This window comes from Panthera leo, chromosome C1 (genome assembly GCF_018350215.1).
Source record: "Panthera leo isolate Ple1 chromosome C1, P.leo_Ple1_pat1.1, whole genome shotgun sequence".
NCBI lineage: Eukaryota > Metazoa > Chordata > Mammalia > Carnivora > Felidae > Panthera > Panthera leo.
This window is the reverse complement of record NC_056686.1, coordinates 45,334,352-45,357,762: the sequence shown is the minus strand read 5'-3', so window position 1 is coordinate 45,357,762 and position 23,411 is coordinate 45,334,352. Positions and strand designations below refer to the sequence as shown.

Genomic DNA, 23,411 nt, shown 5'->3' with positions numbered 1-23,411 from the left:
ACTAGGTGAAAAGTGTCCTTTCTGGCCGGATTGCACCTACCTCCGCAGTAATATCCCGGCCAAACGAGCCGCTGTGAGGAGAGCGAAGGTGCTGGGCTGATAAGAGAGTAGATGTGCAATGTCCTTTAGAGGAGCGGGGAAGAATCCACTCGGGAAATCCTGAAGTTCCTCGCAGGAATTTATCGACACCAGGCAGCAAGGCAGCTTGCTCCCGTGCTGCGTTCCCGGGGCGGGACGCAGGTGAGGGCGGCCGGGGGTGGGCTTTAACCAGCTTGGGGGTTGCCAGGTGCGGCCCGGGACGGGTGTGGGAGATGGGGCACAGGAGTTGAGGCTGAGTAAAGGTGATGGAGGCTAGCCTTGGAGCTGCGGAGGGAGCGGAGGGAGGACAGAGGTATGGGTGATGGGAGCGATGGATTGTTAAAGCCGTGGGGGTGAGGTATGGATTTTTCTTTTCAAAATATTCATATATATGTGTGTATATATATATATATGTGTGTATATACATATGTGTGTGTGTGTATATATATATATATATATATATATATATATATATATACACACGCCTTTGTGACTGTCCAATTCTTTTTTTTTTTTTTCCTTTTTGCAATAGCCTCTGCGGTCATTTTCCCGTGAGGACTACTCTCCGCCTTTCGGGAGAAGGTGACTTGCGCTTTTCCTAGCACTTTTTCCGCCTGCCGCGAGACCCGCGCCCGGTGGTGGGTCTCTGCCGGCTTTCCCGCGCGCCCGCCGCCCCAGGCACTGCACTCGGGCGGCTGGAGGCGGAAGGAGGCGGAAGGAGGCGCTGATTGGAGGCCTGAGTGCGGGGGCGGGGCCTGCCCGGGCTGCCGGGCGCGGAGACCCCGCGGTGAGCTCGTCGCGCGCCTTTCTGGGCGTCGTGGGCGCCGGAGCCCTGCCTCCGGCCCGGGTGTCCCGGGGTGGGAGTGAGGCCGGCTGGGACCCAGTTCCCTGCTTTTCATCCCCAGGCCCACAGTTTAGACTGCGGGTGCGGAGTAGTGCGGCAGCGGCGCGATTTCCTGGGAGCGTCTTTGGGGTGACCCCGATTACAGCAGCAGGGTTTTGTTTGGCGTGCTTTTCCCCAGCCCGCGCCTCGGGTGGGACGCTGGAGGGCGGGGCAGGCACGGGCCCAATGGGAGCAGCTCAGGGCTTCCAGCCAGGTCTGGTTTTGAAAAGAATGGGGTCAGTAGGGTGGTTGGTTGAACGTTAACTCTTTGCGGCGGTGGTTTATCCGTGGGGGAGGCGGCAGGATGATTTGGATCTCCACGCTGCACAAAGCACAGCGTGCGGTCCTCCAGCTCTGTATTTCGTGCTTTCTGCCACAGCCTGGGACGTTTCTGGAGAAAAAGGCGACTTCCAGCCCTTTCTAGGGACTTGTGCTCCAGCTCCTGGCTGTCCCTGCGTGGAATCCTCACACCCCTATGATGTAGATATTAGTCTGCCTATTTTAAGATAAGGCAGTCAAGGCTTAGAGGGTTGAAGTGACGTACCCATCGTCATCTAGAATTCGGCTTCGCCCAGATCTGCCTTAATAGCCTGGGCACTTTGTAATACTCCACCTGGGACATGCCCTCCAGGGGTAAGGGCTTTGCAAGGGTGGGGAGAGGAGGGAAACTGATGATTAGGGAAACAGTAAGTATCTGGTGAATGCTCAAGGCAAGGGAAGATTCCAGTGGTCATTTTTGTGTGTTGGCTTGTTTCTGTGTGATACAAGGAAGCATTCCCAGACGAAGTTAAATGTAACCTGGCCACTGAAGACGAGTAGGGAGTTCCATGGCTGAGACAGGTTCCAAGGGGCATGTATCGGTACCCACAGGATGGACTGACTAGAAGACTCTTAGGGAGCCCCCACCCTTTTATTTTACTGAGCAAATAAATAGAGGCACAGAACAGGAAAGACAAAATGGCCTGGAACACAGATTCTCTACCCTTTAAGGTGTTCTCTGGATTTCTTAATAACTGAGGGTCCGACTTCTGTAAGAGTAGTTCACTTGTTTAGCACATACTAAATAAGTTACTTTATACACTTGCATTTCTTTTAGTCCTCGTAACAACTCCATGAGGTATTGGACAAAATATAGTATTTTTACAAGTATTTTACAAAGGAGAAAATTGAGACAGAAGGAACTTACCCAAGATCACAGTGCAAATCTCAGCCCAGAGCCCAGGCTCTTGACTACTCTGTTATCTGTCATGATAAGGAAAGTAGATAAGGAAAGAAGGGCATGATGAAACAAAAAACAAAAAACCTTTCACAGTAGAAATGTGTCTCACCCCCACATTCAGATGAGGACCTGAGGCTCAGAGATGTCCGGCGGTGCCCGAGGTCGCAGAGTGAAAAAGTGGCGGAACCGGCCCTGGAGACCAGTCCTGGGTTCTCTCTGCTCCATCTAGCGTAACCCCGCCTTAGATAGAGAATTGATCACAGCCCTCCTTCTCCTGACTCCCATCTTTCTGACACTGCCCTTGGGGATTTTGGCCTCAGCAGGTAAAATAGCTCCACTTCTGGCTCCAGTTGTAGGGTCAAATACCACTTTTCCCATGATGAATTTCCTGCTCAAACAAGACAAGGACCTGGATCTCCTGGCTGCCAACGTGGTGATTTTCTGTGTTCCTCCTCACTTTCTCCCGTGCAGCATGCCATCGGGGGATCTGGATCACATCATCCCAGAAAACCAAAGTGTGAGATGCTTTTGGCTCTGCGACCCCTTAGAGAAGCCATTTGGTAAAGCAACTTTGGTTTAGGTTTGCAGGATGAGAATCAGAGGGGCAAAGCTTGGTCAGGATAGCCGGCACCGTAGGCATGGGGCCTGCTGGAACTTAGAATCTCTTAAATCTGGGTGGAGAGTGACCAATAGATAGAGTTATGAATTGGGGGTGCAAAACTGAAGTCCCTCCCCCCAAATATTTTTGTTCACGAGTGACCCTCACTGACCTAGTGGATGAGGTGCATGCAGTTCTTAAAATTAATTTAGCCACTCTGGCTTGTCTTCACTGCTAACTAAAGTGTCTCTGAAGGCTTGGCTTCAAGAAGGGATATTTAGAAGGAGGGCTTCTACTGTGGAAGGCAGCTCTGCCCTCAATTACAGGAGGTCTGGGGGGGCTCGAGCCCGCTCTGCCGCTCACTGGCTTTGTGACCGTGGAAAAGGCAATTCCCTTGTCATTCACTAACATTTCTTGTACTACTGTGGGCCTGGCACAGTCCTGGTGGATGAGACACCTAACAAGACAGCCCCCATAGTGGACACACTCACAACCTCGAGGGGGAAACCGACAAGGCCAGACATTGTGAGTGGATCCTAAACTACCCTGGGGTATGGGAACAGAGCCCCTGGAGGAGCTGATGGCAATAGGACCACAACAACCCTAGTAGTGGAACCTTCATGAAAATTTGAAAAAGGTGCCAACCTCCGCTCCCCCCCCACCTTTTTTTTCTGGGCATCCCCATATCAGATTGCACCGCTTGGCAGGTGGAGCCCTTTGGTGCCTCCAGTCACCGCCCCCCTGGACTGGTCACTCCTGCTTTGTGAACAGCTTGCAGATCTGAACACTGCAGCCCTGAATGTCAAGACCGAGGTGTAGAGGTCCAGCAGAAGACAGAGGTGGAAGAGTCCATTTCAGGCCAAGGAATAAGCATGTGTAAAACCTGCAGGCTTGGGAAAGAGCTTCCTTCATTTGGGGACCTGCAGGTGGTTCACTGTGACCAGAAGGGAGAGTGCGTGGTGTCCTGGGGGCCTTGAAGGGATGAGGTTGGAAGATTGGCAGAGCCGTTTATTCACTTATGAAGTAAATAATCAGTGGGTGTCACTCCAAGTTCAGTATTGTAGACATGAGGGAAATAGTAGTGAACAAAGTCTTCACAGTCCCCTGCCCTGGAGGAATTTGTGTTCTAGTGAGATCCTGTTGGGCCTCTGGTGTCTGTTACAGTATCATAAGGGTCCTTCCCTCTAGGATTGTATGTAATGAGATAATGTGTGTAAAAGCCCTTTGAGAACCGGGAACTTCTGGATCATTCCTATGAGTAAACACTCTTTTTTTTTTTTTATTTATTTTTTATTTTTTACATTTATTTATTTTTGAGAAACAGAGTGAGACAAAGCGTGAGTGGGGGAGGGACAGAGAGAGAAGGAGACAGAATCTGAAGCGGGCTCCAGGCTCTGAGCCAGCGGTCAGCACAGAGCCTGATGTAGGGCTCGAACCCACGAACCGTGAGATCATGACCTGAGCTGAAGTCAGACGCTCAACCGACTGGGCCACCCAGGCACCCCTGGACACTCTTTTTAAAAAACATTTATTTACTTATTTATTTTGAGAGAGGGAGAGAGCATGTGCAAGTGGGCAAGTGGGAGAGGGGCAGAGAGAGGGGGGCAGAGAATCCCAAGTAGGCTCTGTGCTATCAGCGCAGAGTCCCATGTGGGGCTCGAACTCACGAACTGTGAGATCATGACCTGAGCTGAAATCTAGAGTTGGACACTTAACTGACTGAGCCACCCAGGTGCCCCAACACACTTTTAATCTTAATCTTTGTGGCCAACACCAGTGCCCAGGCATTTGGGGGTCTGTTCCTGACACTAGGCACTACCTGATCCTACTTTCTGGGTAGAAGTGACCTTTGGTCATGATCACAATGCGACACCTTCCCTTATCTGTTGTCATGGCCCATCCTGCCCAGGAGAGAAACCATCTGTTTGTGGGTCAGCTGAGCAGGCTGGCTAACCTGTGACTTTCTGGGGCCTGTATGGGAATTCACCAGCTCATCCTTAGGCTGGGAGCACCTGCTGTGGTCAAAGCTGCTTTCTCTTCTGGCTGTGGAGATGGAGTCACTTAAAACTTATGAACAAAAGGGAAGCTCCATCTCTGGGGTAAGAGTGGGCTGAGGGACTCCAGGAGGCCTTGTTGGGTTGTCCCCAGCTTAGAAGCTGCATGGTCTGCTCAGTAGGTCAGATTCAGGTGAAAGAGGCTGCTTTTTAGGCCTGGGAACTGGGCTTCTTCCTCATTGTGTGGTTGTGGGCAAATCACTTCCTCTTTCTGGATATTAGGTCCCTTCTCTATTAGCAAGAAGGTTTCACTTAGTGACATGTGATCAGCAGAGCTCTTTGAACTCTTCTGTGGAACCCCAATATATAAACCAGATGAAAGCCATGGGGTTGTGGCCTGAGGTTCTGCTGATTTCAGCTTTAGATTTCAACTTGTCCTCCTCATCCTCTCAGGACTTTTGAGTCCTAGACATTGCCCTGGAGGTATAGTGGAATTTAGTTTGAAACAACCGAATCGAACATTTTCCCTCTAAACTGGCTTCTCGGGTCCCTGGGCTCAAGGTAGGGGTGAGGGCAATTAAAAAGTCCTGTGATAATTTTATAATTTTGTGTATACATTAAATGATTATCCAACGCTCTAGCCATTACATATAAACATAATCCAGATTATCTTGATGGCCCTCCCTCACCCCTTTTTCTCATGGATGGACATGAAATTTCAGTCGCTCCCTTGGCATTTATATGTATGACTGTGGCAGCAGCCTGAAAATATCTAAAATTTCTCCCATTTCACTTTCTGTGCAGTGTGTTTCCCAAACTGGGGAATCTGTGAATTTTTTTTCTTTAAATGGGATGTATTTGTTAGAAGACACAAACAAGATAGGAATTTATTTCTTTCTCAAATATAAAGTCCAGATAGGCATCCTAAGGGGAACGATGGCTTCTCAAGCATCAGGACCTCAGCTTTTTCCGTCATATTGCCCTGTAGTTCTCCACATATGCCTTCCATCTTGTGATCCACGATGGCAGCCCCAGTTCCTGCCATTGAGTCTGCATTCCATCCAACAGGAAGGAGGAAAGGAGGAAAGGCAAGAGCCTACTGTTTCCTTTAAAGGGCAGAAGTTGCACATATCACTTCTTTTTATAGTTCCCTGCCCATAGTTTGGTCAAGTGGTCACCCCTACCTTCAAGGGATGCCAAGAAATCTCTTTAGCTGGACATTCTTGTGACCAACTAAAAATTCGTTCATGAACAGATAAAGAGGCCAAATGGAGATAGCTGCCATAGGATTTAGCCATTCCTCAAGCTTGAGAAACGCTAATTTCTACAGTTCTTTCTAGGTATGAAATTCTGTGATGTGAGTAGACTGTAAGGGATCTCAAGAGTTTAGCTAATCTGGGGGTGTCTGTGTAGCTCAGTCAGTTGAGTTAACCAACTCTTGATTTCAGCTCGGGTCATGATGCCAGGGTCATGAGCTTGAGCCCTGAATCAGGCTTCTGCTCTGAGTGTAGAGTCTTCTTGGGATTAACTCTCTCTTTCTGTCTCTCTGCCCCTCCCCAACTCGTGTGCTCTTTCAAAATAAATAAACATTAAAAAAAAGAATTTAGCTAATCTATTCTCCTTTGTCAGATGATGAAGATATTAGGGATCCATTTTACACGTAAGACAACCCAGGATGCACCGAGGTTAGGCAATTTGCCCAGGGTTAACTCAATAGCAAAGGGAGAAGTCAGTCACAGGGGTGGTGGGATTCCTTGGGCACGTGGAAGGGCTCATGTCTCTGTTCTTCATATTCCTACACCCATGACTACCCCTTTCCATTTACACCATCATTTGGGAAGAATATGGTAGAGTCTGTCCCAGGGATCAGGATACCCTGAAAGGAACATGAGCTTTGGAGTCAGGTGTAGCTGACTTTCTTTTTTATTTTATTTTTTATTTTTAAATGTTTATTCACTTTTGAGAGAGAGAGAGAGAGAGAGAAAACACGAGTAGGGGAGGGGCAGAGAGAGGGAAACACAGAATCGAAGCAGGCTCCAGGCTCTGAGCTGTCAGCACAGAGCCTGATGTGGGGCTCAAACCCATAAACCATGAGGTCATGACCTGAGCTTAATCACCTGAGCCACTCAGGCGCCCCAGGCATAGCTGACTTTCAATCCCTGTTCTCTGCTTATGGTTATGTGGCCTTAGGCAAGGCGTTTCATCTCCTGGCTTTACTTTCCTCATAGTTACAGAGAGATATTATCCATCTCAAGGATTTCTTCCTCCCCCACCCCCTTCTTTCTTTCCAGTCAGGGAGTGGAATAAGTGCAGGGACCTGGTAGGGGACTTAGTACACACAAGTGAAACCAAAGGTAGTTTCCTTCCTTTCTTCCTTCCTCTTTTCTGCTCTTCTTTCATTTTCTCTCTTTTTCTTTCAGTCTCCTTTAATTGTATACTTTTTCCCACCAGCCTTAATAATCACAGGATCCAGAAGACTGAATAAGTGTAGTAGTTGGTATGCACCAGATTCTCTTCAGAATATGCGGTGCCCAGGAATAGTTTGCCCTGACTGGTGAGCTTCTAATTCCTTGTACTTTTTTTTTTTTTTTTTTGCATGTTTATTTTTTTAATCAGACAAGGAGGACTTTGCAGTTGTTCTTGGGTTTCCCCCCAATCGTGTCATCGTTGGACCCTGATGAAGCCATTTCCTTCCCTTCTACATGACTTCTGGGCTCTATATAATTTCATGCTTACTGTGGGTTTTTTCTCTTCCTTGTCTTTAGCTAGAGTTTTCTGTGAGCTCCTTGAGGATAGGGAATGGACATCTGTGTATTCCTGCAGCTTGGCCCACGGCCTGGATGTGATGTCCCAGAAGTCTGTGGGGGAGCATGGATCTGGAGAAGCCATGTCTTCCCACCTTCACATGGAAGCTTGAAGCTCCATGGAGGTGAGCTTCCTTTGAGCAAGGGCTCCGTACTGCACTCTGCGTTCATCACAGTACCTGCTGGGAACAGAGGGGGAAAAGGAGTAGAGGGAAGAGGGAGCAAGAGAGAAGGTGGGAAATCACCACTGATTCAGCCCTGAAAGTGCCCGCCTTTAGGTAAATGCTATCTGACTCCATCTTGACTACAGGAATGTGAGATAATATCTGTCCTGTGGAGGGTGGGATTGAGGCCCAGGAAGGTGAAGCTCACACAGTACACAGGAAGCAGAGTGAGAAATGAAACAAGGTCTGTGAAGCCGAGGCCACGCTCTTATGCTTGAACCACGAGTCAGAGTTACTGACACGGTCAAGTGTGAGAATTAAATGGGCTGCGTAGGAAGCCAGACCACTTTAAGAAATTTCTCCCAACAACACTAAGGAAGCTACGTGACCCTGTCGAGATGTGCACTCTGTGAGTGCTAAGTCCCTCTCAGCTCTACAGTGCTGGGATTGTCTACCTCTCCCTGAATTCCTCAACCCCACAGGGTGAGCCATTTAAAAACCGATTCTTCCAGGAGCAGCAGAGTCTCTCGAATCATCAGGGTCAGGCCAAGCAGACTTATCTGGAGGTTTTGATGGGATTTCTCTTAATTGATTGGGGTGAAGAGTTCAGAGCTAAGTTGGAGGATTGGCTTTTCAGCTCCAAGCTGCAAGAGACTGGAGCTTGGCACTATTCCAGGTTGTCCGATGAGGCTGGTCCCTGCCTCCCCTTAAGCAGCCCGCTGGAGAGCACCTACCAGCACCCTCTGCTCCCTGGAGAGTACGGAGGTGGCCACTCCACAAGGAATAAATATGTTTAGTCCCCAGAGAAACCATATCAAATTTCCGGGGCTTTCCTATTTCGATTATGCCCACTGCCCGGAGGGTTTTCTGTGTTCTTTTGTTTTGCCTCTCTCTCTCTCTGTCTCTCTGTCTGTCTCCCTCTCCCCCTCCTCCTCACTTTCTTTCTCCCCTTCTCTCTCTCCCCCTCTCCCTCCCCTTTTTTCCTTCCCTTCTTCCTTCCAGGTATTTTGTTATTCTAGCTTTAAAAACATTTAGGGCCATAAGAAATTTTGAATTATTATGCTCTCCAGAGTCTAGCTTACAGTGATTTTTAGGTCTTCTGAACGTGGGTGTGTTTTGACTCTTCTTTATTCATTTAACTAAGATTCATTAATAATAGCAAGAGTTTCAATGGGGAAAACTTACTTACAGATGGATACCAGACACCAATCTTTCAGGTCCTACCAAGGACTACATTCTTTCAATCAACACATGTTTCTTGAGCATCTCGTCCTTTCCGGGCACCATCATGGAACACTGGGATTCAGCAGTGACCAGGGCAGGTCCCCTTCTTCGTGGAGCACACACTGTAGTTACAAACACAGACAGTAGGCACGTAAACAAACACGTAACATCTTTTTCGGGTTATGTAATTACATTTTCAAAATACCCTCACCTGCAGGTATGCAGAAATACTGAAGTGCAGACAGTGAACTCACCTGCCCAAAAAGAAAGGAGAAATTGGAATGCAGCCCAGCCTGTGGTCTTTCTAGCACCCAGTGAGGCTTCTTACTATGAGCCCAGAGGCGGATGTACTCTGAAGCCGTAAAGCTTAACTCCAGGGTCCGTCACTTGTACGGGCCCTTTCTAAATTCACTTCATATCTAATTTTTCATCCTTTTCTTAACGAGGACCTCGCAAAACCTAGACCAGTCGTCACTGACATAGGATTCAGAGACCATTTTAACTTTCCATAGGAACTCAAAACCAGTGGAGGAGACAGATATGAAAATAAATCATCCCAGTTCGTAGAGATAAGAGCTCTAAATGGAGGTGCCATGGACTGAAGTTTGTCCCCCTCCCCTAAGTTCATATATTGAAGTCCTAACCCTGAATGTGACTGTATTTGCAGGTATGACCTTTAGGGAGGTTATTACGTTAAATGAGGTTATGAAGGTGGGTGCCTGGTCCAACAGGATTGGTGTCCTTGTAAGAAGAGGCAGAGATACCAGGAAGCTCTGTTCCCATGCACACACACAGGGAAGACCACGTGAGGTCACGAGAGAAGGCGGCTGTCCCTAAGCAGCAAGAGAGCTCTCATCAGAAACTGAATCTGCCTGCATCTTGGTCATGCATTTTAGCCTTCAGAACTGTGAGGAAATAAACTTCTGTTGTTTGCACCACTCAGCCTGTGGTATTTTGCACCCCGAGCAGACTAGTATAGGAGGGATGTACAAGGAGATGGATTTGAGGAGGGGGAAGCCTTCCAGGCGTAGGAAGCAGTCTGAGGAGAGGCACAGAGAGCCAAGAGAGCTCGGCATGACTGCAGACCCATGAGCAATACTGGTGCACCCTTGAGGAGTATGAAGGCAGAGACTAACAATGCCAGGCAGGTGGGGGGAATGGCAAAAGGTGTGGCGTGCCATGCTGCAGAGGTTGGGTTTTATCTGGCAGGTGTGGGAGTGCCCCCAGCTTGCTCAGAGCAGGGGAGAGTCAACACCGTCCTGGTAGCTACACGGAGGAAGATGCATGGGAGGGCGGGAGACTAGTGAGCCAGCTAACGCAATAGCCTGGCTCTGAACCAGGTCAGCGGTGGGACAGGGAGAGGCACGTATTTAGGATCTGGCAAGAGACAATAAATTTTTTTTTTTTTAATGTTTATTTTTGAGACAGAGACAGAGCATGAACGGAGGAGGGTCAGAGAGAGGGAGACACAGAATCTGAAACAGGCTCCAGGCTCTGAGCTGTCAGCACGGAGCCCGACGCGGGGCTCGAACTCATGCGAGATCATGACCTGAGCCGAAGTCGGATGCTTAACTGACTGAGCCACCCAGGCGCCCCCTGGCAAGAGACAATATAGAGAGGGAGGAGCTAGGATCACACTTGGGTTCTCATTTGGTTGTCAGGATGGATGGTGTTTAAAATGTTTTGGCCATGTCTAAAGTAACTTGACTATATACATAGACTCAATTTACTTCTGAGGAAATGGGTTTGGAAGTCTTAGGTCTTAAAGGCATATCAGTTGGAATTGTGCTCCAGTCCTAGATCTGTAGGTTTGGTCAACGGGGTGCTCTGCCATTACAAAGCATTGGAGGGAGTCAGGGTCCAGCTTGGTAACTACTTGGCTTGGCACACACAACACTTTTGTCCTGACCCTGGTCTTGGTCCTAATCCACTTGGCTGTTTACCTCTGAGTGAATCATTTGTTGTCTCTGGGCCTCAGTCTCACCTTTTCAAAAAGGAACCACTTGGGCTAAGTGATCCTTAATTTACATTTTAGTGCGTCAGTGTTTAATCAACCTTTGTGTGAATCAAGATTTGGAGAAGAGTAAAGTTTCATTTCCAAGGACAATACCTAATTTGGTCCTGAATGACAAGCTTTAATAACCCCATGTCGTTTCAGCTCCGGTTAGACTCCTAGATTCCTGGGGGACTCTAGAGGGAAGAAGAGATTTGGAAGCTAGCTGGTGCAGCTTCTTTATTCCACACTTGAAGAGACTGAGAAACGGGAAAAGCATTGTCCAAGAGCGTCATACAGCTAGTTAGAAGCAGAGCCAGGAACTGAACCCTGATTAGGGGTGGGGTGGGTGTGGGCGTTGACTGTGCACTATATGACTATAGATGCTGATGTGAGTAGTAGCTCCAGGAACTATGCAAGGTGGAGGTCCTGGTCATGACCCCTATTTTGGTGCCACCCTCACTTTGTGTATCTGATTGTTTAAAATGCCTTCTCAATCCCCCTGGATACCTAGCCCCCTCTCTTCTTCCCTTTTACCTGCCTGGTAGAACTCTGTTCATCCTCTACAGCAGTAGAGGTTGCTGTTCTGCCCTTTGTACGTGCCTCTATGGCTATATGTACTTAACCCATTACATAAAAATTGGTGTTTTACTCATTTTCCTACAGTGGACCCAACAAGGGTGGGAACCGTGTCTTATTTATCTCGGTACTTCTAACATCTAGCCCAGGTACTTAATTAATGTCTGTGGAAAGAGTGAATACAACAGCTGAATAATGATGGAATGAATGAATGAATGAATGTAAACTGAGGTTTGCTGGAGATTATACCATCAGAAAAGGCTTAGGAAGCCATGCGCCCGCCATGAGGGGTAAAGGAGACCAGGGTTTTCCTCTCAGCTGCTTATTTCTTGGACTCACAGGTCATCACCCTCATTAAGGATAGCTCCCCTAAGCTGTAAGCAGGAAATGCCTCGATATCAGGCCCGATGGCCCATATTGAAGACATAATCCTTTGGCCCATGACTCACCAATGGATTCCAGAAGGCTCAGTGTGGGTGGCCTTCCTCAATCAATCAATGGTTGGGCGTCCTAGCTTGTGATTGGATCCCCTTCCTGCCACCCAAGCTTATAGGTCTCTCAGATGCAGCCTGTATGGAGACCTCTGGCCATGAGGCCTGCTCAATTTCTAACCACCCACCAGGAGACTCGGAATCATCCATAAAAGCTAGATTTTATGAGCACTGACACCCCTTGAGCGTGGTCATTATGATTATTTAACATTTATGAGACACCCTTGGTGCGCTGGGGGCAAGGGAAAGGCAGTTTGGCAGCTTCAACACAAACGGATGTTTCTCTGTGACCCCACGGAGGTGCTCCCTCCCACCCAGATTAGTTCATTTGCAGCCGTGCTCAGGAGCTTCCGTAGGCCAGGGCAAAACTCACTTAATGTGTCCTATGTAACATTTAACCCGGGCATTCTCAGGAAAACCTGTTAACCAAATCCCAACCAAGGAGACCATTTAACCAGATTTTGATTCTTGCATTTCTGTTGGTTTGTTCTCTGAGTGATGTTGACGTGCAGAGTCCTTCTTTCTTTCTCATTCAATAAAATATATGGACTTCAGACTTTATGCCAGACTGTGTCTGGTCTTGGCATTATAAAAATATATAGAAATAAATACGACAGCCCGTGCCCCTAGACAACTCAAGCATGGAAAGAAAAATATGGTATTACAGGTCATATATGAGAGCCAAGTTCACAGAAGAGTGGAGGCTTACCAAGAGGGAGCAGTCACCTCCCTCTCCTGTCAGGGCACAGGCTAGGAGAGCTTTGCAGGAGGAAAAGCTCAAGGTGGCATTTGATTGATGACAATTTCAGAGTGGGTGGATGTGGACCTTACAGGCAGAGGGAATGACTGAGCAAAGGTATGAGAGGGTGAAATGGCATAGCATATTCGGGAATCCTAAACCATGCAGACAGGCTAGGATCTGCAGTGTGAGGGGGTGAGGTGGGAAGTCTAGGCAAAGACTGCATTATAAAGGGCCTTGCCCATAGTTGAAAAAGCGTGGTCGCTACTGCTGCATTTGGAAACCCTGTCATGCTTCTGGAAATGCACTCTTCACTTGATTTGGTTGACATCATTCTCTGATGGAGCAGCTTTTACCTCTCTGGCCGGTCCCCCTCTGTCATTTGCATGGGGTTGTCTTTCTCTGCCCACCTTTTAATGCCAGTGTTGTTTCAAGGTTTCTTCCACTATGTTTCTCACTCTAGACCACCCTCTGGGGAATTTTCCCACTGCATTGATTCCCCCAAATGATATCTCTTATTCGGGCGAGAGCTTTCCCTGAACTCTAGAAGCGTACATAGACCCAACTGCCTAGTGAAGTCTCTTCCTGATGCAGGTGGCTATCTGCTGCCTAAACCTTCACTCATCCTGTATTTCCTATGCTTATAAAAGTCATCACTATCCAGCCTCTTGAACTTGGAATTATCCTAGACTCCTCATTTCCACTCATGAGTTACCTCAAGTCCATTAAAGATTCTTTCCTTCATTCGGCCCTTACTCAGTTCTTACTTTCTGCCAAGGCTGTGACTAGCAGCTGGCGGTGTAGACATGAGTAGAACACAGCTCTGGCCCTCGAGGAGCTCACAGTCAAATGAGAGGAATGGCACATAAATGGCTGGCTGTCACTCTGGGTGCACCATGTCACAACAAAGGGCCGTGGGAAGATGACTTACTCGGGTCCTAAAAGGTGCTGGAAAAGGTACCTACCCTCGCCAGGTGTGCTGGGGAGGGGTGAGGGAGGCCTGGCAAGGCATCCTCACGGGGATGATACCTGTGCTGTGCCACAAAGAATGAGAAGGAGTTAGGTAGGGATGGGGTGGGGGTGGGGTGGGGTGAGGGAAGGGAGGTGTCCCAGGAAAAGGGAAAAACATGAGGAAATGATCGGAGATGAGAAATGGTGTGATGTGGTTTTAAGCAGTTGACAGCTGCTGGAGAGACAAGTGGAAGGCACCAGTGGTAAGAGGAGATAAAGCTGGGTTGTGCCGGGCCTTGTGGTTCCTGATAAAGAGTTTGGATGTATCCCGAGGGAAATCGGGATTCAGCAGTAGGAGCAGAGAACTGACCTGATCAGGGTAACTGTTTGGGAAGATGGCACCAACAGGGAGGGTAGGTTGCAAGTGTGTGTGTGTGTGTGTGTGTGTGTGTGGTGGGGGGGAGGAAGGTTGCTGCTGTAGTAAGAAAGCCACGAGTGAGGCGATAAGGTGCTCGCAGGAGTGCACGTGCTCCGGGAGTGGAGAGGAAGGGATACCGGGAGACATTTCTCAAGTAGAATCAGCTACTTTTGTTCATCTTTTGAATAGGGGAATGATGCAGAGGTAAAACGAAGATGCTTAATTACTTTTCTAGCTGAATGATACGTGAGTATTGGTGCTTCCTGAGAACACGGGAGTGGAAGTAAGCTTGGGGGGATAAGAGCCCTCGTTTTTAGACCAATTTTGAGGTATTTTACTCAAAAATGCTTTGTAAGCTTGAAAGATTTTTTTTTTTTTTTCCACATGGGGACTGGGGCTCTGGGATCTGACCTTGACCTCTCCAGGTGGAATCCATACCCTTGACCTGGGCACAGAGGCCCAGGACGGAAACAGAGGGCTGTTTGGCAACATGGGCAGCAAGGATGGAAGTCACAGCGATATTCACACTGAGGAGAGTGACCTTTGCTGGCCTATAGGCTGCCGGCCACGCTGGGACTTGTGCTCTCTGCCATCTCCTGCTGGGAATACTGGGCCATTTGGGCAAACCCCCATCCATGTCAGTGAGGCAGGAGCTTCTGGAACTCCGTCCACCCCCACACTTATTCCTGTCCACCTCCACGTGTTTCCCTGTGGAAGGGGCTGCTCTGTTTGGCGGATTCATCGTCAGTCTGCTGTCTTCCAGCTCGATCCTCCAGAAGAGCTCTGGTCTTCCAGGGAAAGGGGCTTTGAAGACTAAAGTGCAGTTCTCTGGAAAAATGGATTTTCGGGCTATGTCTGTATCATGGTTTTCTCCTTTTTTTGTTTTGCTTCTTGTTTATTTTGTTTTAAAGGGCAGGTGTTTCCTGCTGTCTTGGAACAGAGCAGTGTGTCTCTGGTATTTGTCTAGAGTAATGGGACAGAAACTATCTAGGCTTGCACACAAACTCTACCCCCCCAAATTATAAAACAGTGTGGGACTTTGGGGAAAGCCCTGAACTCGAGGGACCTGAGAGCCCAGAAGGAAGCATGTTTAAGCTTAGTCTGTAAGTCAGCCAAGTCTGTTTCAGAGGAGATGGCATCTGACCTGAGCCTTGGAGGATGAGTCTGCCGGGTGTGAGAGTTGGGGCGCACAGGAGAGGTGGACCACCATACACACGGGCCGCATGGAATGTCCTTTCCTCATAACTTCTCATGGCGTGCTGTCTTACTTCTTCCAGGCTTCAAATGTCACCTCCCCACAGGCATTTGGTCTGAGTACTTTGGTCCCTCTATTCCTTTACCTTGATTTAGTTTCCTTAATGTCACTTATCGTGACCTGAAATCATCTTATATATATTTTTGTGGATTTACAGCCTGCCTTCCCTGTGGGAATGTAAGCGTGATGTGGGTGGGGACCTCCTCTGCCTTGTTCAGTGTGGCGTCCCCCTTGCCTCCGGCCTGATGCCGGATTAGTTTGCTCGGCCTGCCATAACAAGAGACCACAGAGTGGGTAGCTCAAACGACAGAAATGTATTTCCTCGCGTTTCTGGAGGCCAGTAGTCCCAGATCAGGGCATAGGCGGGATTGGTTCCTTCTGAGGCCCGTGAGGAAGGATCAGTTCCATGTCTTCCTCCTAGCCTCTCGTGGTTTGCTGGCAGTCTTTGGTGTTCCTTTTCTTGTAAATATCTCACCCTGCTCTCTGCCTTCATCTCTATGTGGCATTACCCCTGAGTGTGTGCATCTGTGTCCAAATTTTCCCTTTTTGTGAGGACCCAATTCATATAAGATTAGGGGTGCACCCTGTTTCCGCATGACCTCAACCTGACGAATCATATCTGCGATGACCCTATTTCCAAATAAGATCATATCCTGAGATATTGGGGGCTAGGACCTCAAGATACGAATTTTGGGTGGGTGCAATTCAACCCACAAAAGGCACATAGTAGGTAGTCAAAATATATTCGTCAAATGAAGGAATGCATGGATGAAGGCACAGAGGCAAGAAGTAGCTCGGCGGGGGGCTGGTGGGGAGGCGGCCTGTAGGGAGCTCTGGGTTGTTTGGGGTTCTTGGTGCTTCGGGGGCAAGGCAGGGACTGGTGAGAGCTGACACCCAAGAGGTATGTGTGCCTCCTCCTCAGCATGGGAGAAACACTCAGTCAACGTGTTGCGTGATCCTAACTTCTGCTGGTGGGGAGGTAGGCGTGTGACTGTCTCTGGGTGTGCATCCCTGCTCCTGCAGGCCTCCCTCCACCGCACAGCGGAGCTGCGTCAGCACTTTGGGCCGGCACCGTCCTGCTTACAGAGGGCCACATGGGCCCCTGCTTACTCAGCAGGCCCCGGAGGCCGAGTCTTGTGAGAGACGCTGCCACCAGGCCATCTCTCCTTTATATCGCAACAATAGGCTGCCCTCTGCCCTCTGATAAACAGCCCGTCCTTCATGAGCTGACATCAGGGACGGGTTGGCGGGGGTTCTGAAACATTTCCTTCAGGGTCATAACCACGGAGACACAATTTCTGATTAATCAACCCTGGTGATACAGCATGGGCAAGGTAACAGAACATAAATAGCATAGGAAACCAAGATTAATGTGGAAATGTCCCTGAGATATCAGGATAGGAAATTGCGAAGGAGCCAAGGGGGCTCCTTGGAGAATGAGCTGGAAGTCAGAGGGAGATAAACTTGGGGTGAAGTGGAAAAGAGCTCTGACTTGAGCCCAGCCTCTGCCACCTGCCAGCTGTGGGATCCAGGGGAAGTCAACCTCCTGCCGTGACTCTCGGTTCCCGCAGCCTAAAGGTGGGGATTGTGTGACCCATGACGTAGTGGAAATGAGAACACATAGATGAGACTTGAACGCAGAGGCTGGCATGTAGCAGGAGCTCAGTGCACGGCAGCTGTAATAGCTCACATAAACTGAGTGCTCACAAATGGGCGAGGCACTATTCTAAGTGATTTAACCCCACGAGGTAGGTAAGGTCAGACAACTCATTTTGCAGTTGAAGAAACAGGTTCAGGTGATTTAAGTCAGTGCCCAAGATCACCTTGCTACCAGGTGATGGAGCTGAGATTCGGGTTGAGGCAGTCAATCCTAAAGCTTGTGCTTTGGACTATTGTGCTATGTAATTATTGGCACAGTTACAACCGGTGTTGGTATGCTTTAGCTATAAAGTGAGAATTTGGGGCATTTTCAATCAAGAAAACTGAAAGGTAGAGAAATAGCCAAAGTTATTAAGCAATTCCCAGGTGCCAGGGGATAAAATACTTATCTCCATTAACCGCCCCCCATGCAGCCTGGAAAAGATGTATTATCTACTTGCATTTTAGGAATAAGTAAATTAAGACTCAGAAATATCGAACAGCTGAGATTCACACCCAAGTTTCTCTGGGCCCGAAGCTCAAGGTCTGTCCACCGCACCCACTGCTTCCAGGAAATTTGCTCAAGTTAACACGGAAGGGGCGGCACGTCACCGAGAGCCCTGTCCCCAAGGGGTGACTAATACATGGAGGCTCTTTTTGACTTGTGTCAGAGCTGACGGTTAGGTAAGGATGACCATTAACAAGTTTGCAAGACGCTGGGTCCAAAACGAGTAACAAGTCAGACTCCCAGAGGAAGTTAAGAGGGCAATAGGAAAAATACTGCTGGTCTGATGGTCTGTGAAGTGCAGAGGAAACATTGGTGAATAAGGAAGATGGATAGGAGAGCCTATATTTAAAACTGGCCGGAGGTAGAGAAGGAAGCCATCAACCTAATTTTAGAAAGCCTCAGACTCTGAGGCTCCTAAGGTACGAGACAAGGAACTCAGTGAAGATTACTTGTCATTTATCATCCACTGGCCTTCAGAGGAGGGGCTGGCATGGAAAAAGGACGGACTTCAAGGTCAGATAGATCTAGTGTTGAGCTATATGTGATCAAGTGACTTATTTCAGCTCTCTCAGGCTTGGTTTTCTCATCTATAAAATGGGACGGTAGTATCTGCCTGACAGAGCTTTTGTTAAGGATGAAGTGAGAAAAGGTTGAAAGGGCCTGATAAATTGCCTGGCCTGTGGTGGGCACTCAGTTAATGTTCACTGAATGAGTCTCGTGGGGAGATGAAATGTTTGTAAAAGGAAGTCTTCATTGACTCATGATCAGAGCACCACCAGGAGGATCTAATTTCTTTAGATCAGAAGAGAGATTTTCACGTCTACAATGTTCAGCCTTATTCAGGCTTACTACACACTAAAGGCTTTAAGAATGGTTATTAACTGCATGACTGTAGATGAGTGTATTCAAACCCTGGCATAAATAAAATATTGTTGCCAATTTCATAGCACACTCTGAAGTTCACGTTATAGGATTTTAACATCATTAACCTCTTTTGTCCCCAGTATTGAGGAATCTTTATGGCTTTTTTTTTTTTCTGAGTCTAAAAGTAATATAAGGTGGTTGAAAATAATTTTATTAATTCAGGATGATACGAAGTAGCAAGTGAAAGAATCCTTTCTAATTGGACTTCCCAGACATAACAATGTTTTGTCATATGCATACGCTTCCAGACTTTATTCTCTTCGCATAAACATGTATGTTGCAGTCTACACACATGTGGACACACACACATACACACACACCCCACTTAGTGCAGAATCTTGATTTTTAGCTGAGCATTTTGCCACCTGGAATAAAGACTACCTTTCCCAGTCTCCATTCCAGCAAGGCGTGTGCATGTGGCTAACTTCTGACCAATAGCAGATAAGCAGACAGACTGTGCAACACCGAGAAGGTTGCTTAAATGAGGCTAAGTCAGGTGGGAGGTGCATCTTTTTAGCTTATTTCCTGTCTCCTCCTAGCTACAAAACAGATGTGAAGGAGAGTTCCAGCAGTCATCCTAGGCCATGAGGGGACCCTGAGGATGGAAGCTACACGTTGGAGGCCACAAGAAAGTGTCTGAATCATTGACAGCTTAAAGGAACAGCCACACCACTTCTGATCGTCCTTCTTCAGGCTCTCTTTAACATTGGAGAATAATCCCCTGTGAGCTTAGGCCACTATGATGAAGTCATCTGCTCCTGATACTGAATGCAGTTTCTAAATGACACCTAGTTCTCTCCCACCCCTTCCGCTTAACTTTATATTGTAGATATTTTCCCTGTTAGCACATTGAAAAATCTGTATTCTTCCTCATGATTAAATATTCCCGCATAAGGATTTACTCAGTTCCTTATTGATCAATCTCGTAAGGTCTTTTCAATTTTTGAAAATTATAAACAGTGTGAAACATAAATCTTTGTGCCCACGGTAATGTTTCCTTAGGATAAGAAGAGGGATTTTAGGGTTAACTTGTTTGTGCACCTTCAGTTGGTAATTTAAAAATGGATAAATACATTTGTGTTTACACAAATACACAGGACACAATACAATGTGTTGCCGGATTGTCTCCAGAAAAGTTGTGAGGTATACTTCTTTAGGTGGAATTAAAAAAATTTTTTCTGGTGAGATTTTTCATCCATGCGAGGCACAGAGAATAACATCAAAAACACCTGCATACTCGCTCTCCAGTTTAAGAAGTAGAACTCCTCCACAGTTCTCTGAAGTGCCCTGCGTATCTCATTCCAGTGGCATCGCCCAACTCTTCTCTCCCAGCGGGCCAGTGGCTCTCTTGATCCATCAAAGACCCCGGGGGCCAGTGGGTGAATCTGTAGGATTCTTTCACTTGTAAGTGATAGACATTCTCCCCCACCCAAAAAAGGATGCATTGGTTCCTGCCCTTTGAATGCCCTGGGGCAGAACTTGCTAAGACGATGTCATCGGGGACCCCCTTTCTTCCCTTCCTGGGCCTTCTTTTCTCCCTGCTGGCTTCATTCCCACTTTCCACATAGTGCCAGCATGGCAGCCGGCACCTCCATGCCTGCGTTCTCTGGGTACACATCCAACAGAAAAAAGTGGTGCATCTTCCCAGCAGCTCCCTCACAAAACCCGGCTTCACCCTGACTAGATTAGCCAGGGTGATGTGCCAATCCTGAGTATATCCAGCTCCCGCTATGGATTTGTCAGCTGGAATCCATCCGACCCTTCTGACGCTCATGTGTAGTTTTTGCCTATATTGGGTTATCAAACCCCAGGGGTGACTGCCTTATTGGTAATGTGGCCCCTGGCCACAGAGGAAGCAAGAATAACCATTGCTAGCATCTTCTGAGTGCTATCGTGTGCTGGGCGCCTTGCCTCATTCAGTCTCCCCAACAAATCTGTGAGGTGGGTCCGATGTCCGTTTTATAAGTGAGGAAAATAGAGGCTTAGAGAGGGTAGATGAGTGACCTGAGCTCGGGTGGCTCGTGTGTGTTGAGACTGGGATCCAGCCCTTGGTCTACCTCACTCTCGTGTCCGGTGGAGATGGCATGCCATACCGTCTCTTGCAAGACGCTCGTGTTTACCTCACAAGGCTGTTGGAAAATGTAACCCGAAACCATTGTGTGAAGCAGAGCACTTCACAAACATTCGTTCGTTGAGCTCATTGATATGTCCTAAATTTACCTCCTTCAAGCCCCCGGGGAGGGAAGGGGACAGCTGGGTAACTGGCCCAGCAATGCTGAGTAAACAGATTAAGTAAGGGATGAGGGAGACAAGTTATTCCCTGAACGATTGTTTTCTTTATTTCCACAAATATGTCTTTGCAAAGATATCTACAATGGTTTAAAGTTTTAAGAAGAACCTAAGACACTTTCAGGGATTATTTACTCTGGGCAGAGTGCTGGGAGGAGCCAGTGTGATGGAAAGTAGGATTCCGAGTGGACAGGTCGGGTTTCCAGCCTGCCTCTGGCAGCTGTTGGCCCACCGTGTGGCTTGGAGCTGGCCCAGTCTCCTTGCTGGCCTCAGTTTCCCCGTTGGTTCAAGGTGGGGTTTGGACAGACATCCCCTATCGAAAAGCCCGTGACAGTTTTTCATCTATAGAACAATTCCGGGGTGAGGGTGATGGGAGCCTAGGCTAACCAGGTGTCCTCCGGGAGAATCTCAGGAGGCCAAAAAAAAAAAATGCCTTCCACTGGCTGCACAGCGACCTCCTTGTGGGTTGTGGAGGAGCTGAGCAACGGGACCCTAGGGGTTTTCCTGTCTCTGGAAATATGGGACTTCGCTTATTCCCCAGCCAAAAGCTCCGTGACTCCTGCAAGGGGTTGCCTGGAGCGTCTGGCCAGGCTCCAGTTTGAATGCGAGGAACATAGGTCATTAGCAAGAGACTTTAATGTCCCGTAAACCGGCTTCCTGGAGTGGAGTGCTCACCCCAGTATAATCGAGCTGTTAGCGAGAAACCCAGCCCGTTTCCAGCCAGGAGAGACTAGTTCCATGGAAGGCTAAGAAGGGGTGCAGTGCCAGAGGTAGGAGGGGCTCTGGAACTGGGGCGGGGGGAGAGTGCTAGCCCAGGCTCTGCCACGGGCCCATGGACTGGAGCAAGCTCCCCTCCCTCTCTCTGGGCCTCATGGTCTTCATTTTCAAAATGAGGGGTGATGTTGGATGTCCTTTGGGACTTTCCAGCTCCGGCAAAAAACATACGAGGAGATTAAGTGAGCAGACTCAGGAACCACCTTGCCCGAATTCTGATGCAGCCTTGCCACCCACAGTCTTTGTGTTCTTAGGTAATTCGTTTAAACCGCGCCTCTGTTTTCTCATCTGTGTGATGGGAATACTCACCACACGCACCACGTGGGGTTTCCCGTTTCAGACAGTGCCTGGCATAAAGTAAAGTAAGTGGCCTGCAGGTATAAAGAGTTACTGTGATCATCACCCAACCCACAGCAGGCGATGCCCTCTGTTTCAGAAGCCACTGTGGGGCCCCGCGGTGCCCTGGGCTTCCTGTGCCAGTGGGAAGTTGACTTTAAGTCCCGATCTGGCTGTTGAGGACCCCGTGGGGAGTGATGCCTCTCACCGAGGAAATCCCGGGGTGGGGGCAAAGTGTGAGAGTCAGAGGTCTCATGGCAGGGCAAAGGGGGGGCGGCAAGAGAAAAGAAGGGAAGAGGAGGGGGGCTACTCTGCATAGTCAGGGCCCCGGGGTGGGGGGGTGCCAGGCACTCTTGGCTCCCAGTCCTGGCTGTGCCGCTTACTTGCCACGGGAGCCCTGGGCAAGTCTCTGGATTTGTCTGACCCTCTCGGCGCTCAGCTGTACGACGAAAGCAGAGTGCCCGGACCACAGGTCTGCGGAGGGCATGAATGAAACAACACAGCGACACAGTGTCGGCTCTCCCGGGGATGCCCGGCAAGTGTGAGCTGAATCTGAGTCAGAGGAACGGAGGATGCAGCTGGGGACAGCACCAGGGCACGTGGCTCAGTGCCCGTGAGGGTGCATGTAAGGGGTGTGTGTAAGAGAAGAGGAAGAGGAAAAGGAAAGGTATGCAGTTTCCTGAGGTTTGGGAGGCCCTTCCCTAATGACCTGTGAGAATCTCATTACCCTAAACACCACTGCTGTGGTCCAGGCCCACGCCCCTCCCATGGCGACATCCGCTGTGGCCTCTTAACGGGCCTTCCTGCCTCCAGCCCGCATGCTGCTTTCCTTCTCCTTCACACTGTGATCCATTCTTCTAGAATGATACTCCACTTAGTGTAGTAATGGCTCCCCGTGGCCCCCAGGATGAATAACAAATCCCATGGCAGGACTGTTTTCGGATTACCCCCCTATAGGTCTCCCATCTTCCCTTCTTCACCCCGCCCTGTGCCTCAAGACCCCGAGCCGTCCTGACTGTGCCAACAGAGCCTGCTTGCATGCGTGTTTCCAGTTGGGTTCCACCCCCGAAGCTCCAGGCGGTGGGAGGGGAGGAGAGAGTGGTCAGAGCATTTACCTCCTGCTTCCTTCCTGCCAGGTTCCCATGGAAGGCTGTGCCCCTGGACCACAGGCCACAGCTCCTGCCACAGTCCTGTATACTCCTCTTGCCTCTTATCTCTTCAGACTGCTGGTGCTGCTGGTTGCTAACCCATGACCCCTACAACATCTGTTATCAGTCTCCTAGTCCCTGCCCTCACTTTGTGAAGTCCCTTTCTTAAGCTTTTCTTAAACCGTGCAGGCGAGTGTGCCTCCTCTCTCCTGCTGGGACCCTGGCTTACAAGGCCCTGTGCGATCCCCCCCCCCAACTGATCTCTTCCCTGGCCCCCTCTGTTATCACATGCACCAGCCTCCTTCTCACCCCGGGGCTTTCTGGCTCTGTTACCCCATATCTGTTTCTTCCGAGAAGTCTTCCTTGATACCCCCAGGCTCCGTCAGAACGAGCCCCTGTACGTC

General features: G+C 48.9%; 1 long non-coding RNA gene across 1 annotated transcript; it reads left to right on the top strand.

Annotated features, from left to right (window-relative positions):
• LOC122227670 lies at positions 1-19,253 on the top strand. Its single transcript, XR_006206187.1, has 3 exons — positions 1-240; positions 611-660; positions 19,000-19,253. It is a non-coding gene; the product is annotated as an uncharacterized LOC122227670 (long non-coding RNA).
• Positions 19,254-23,411: the final 4,158 nt, after the last annotated feature.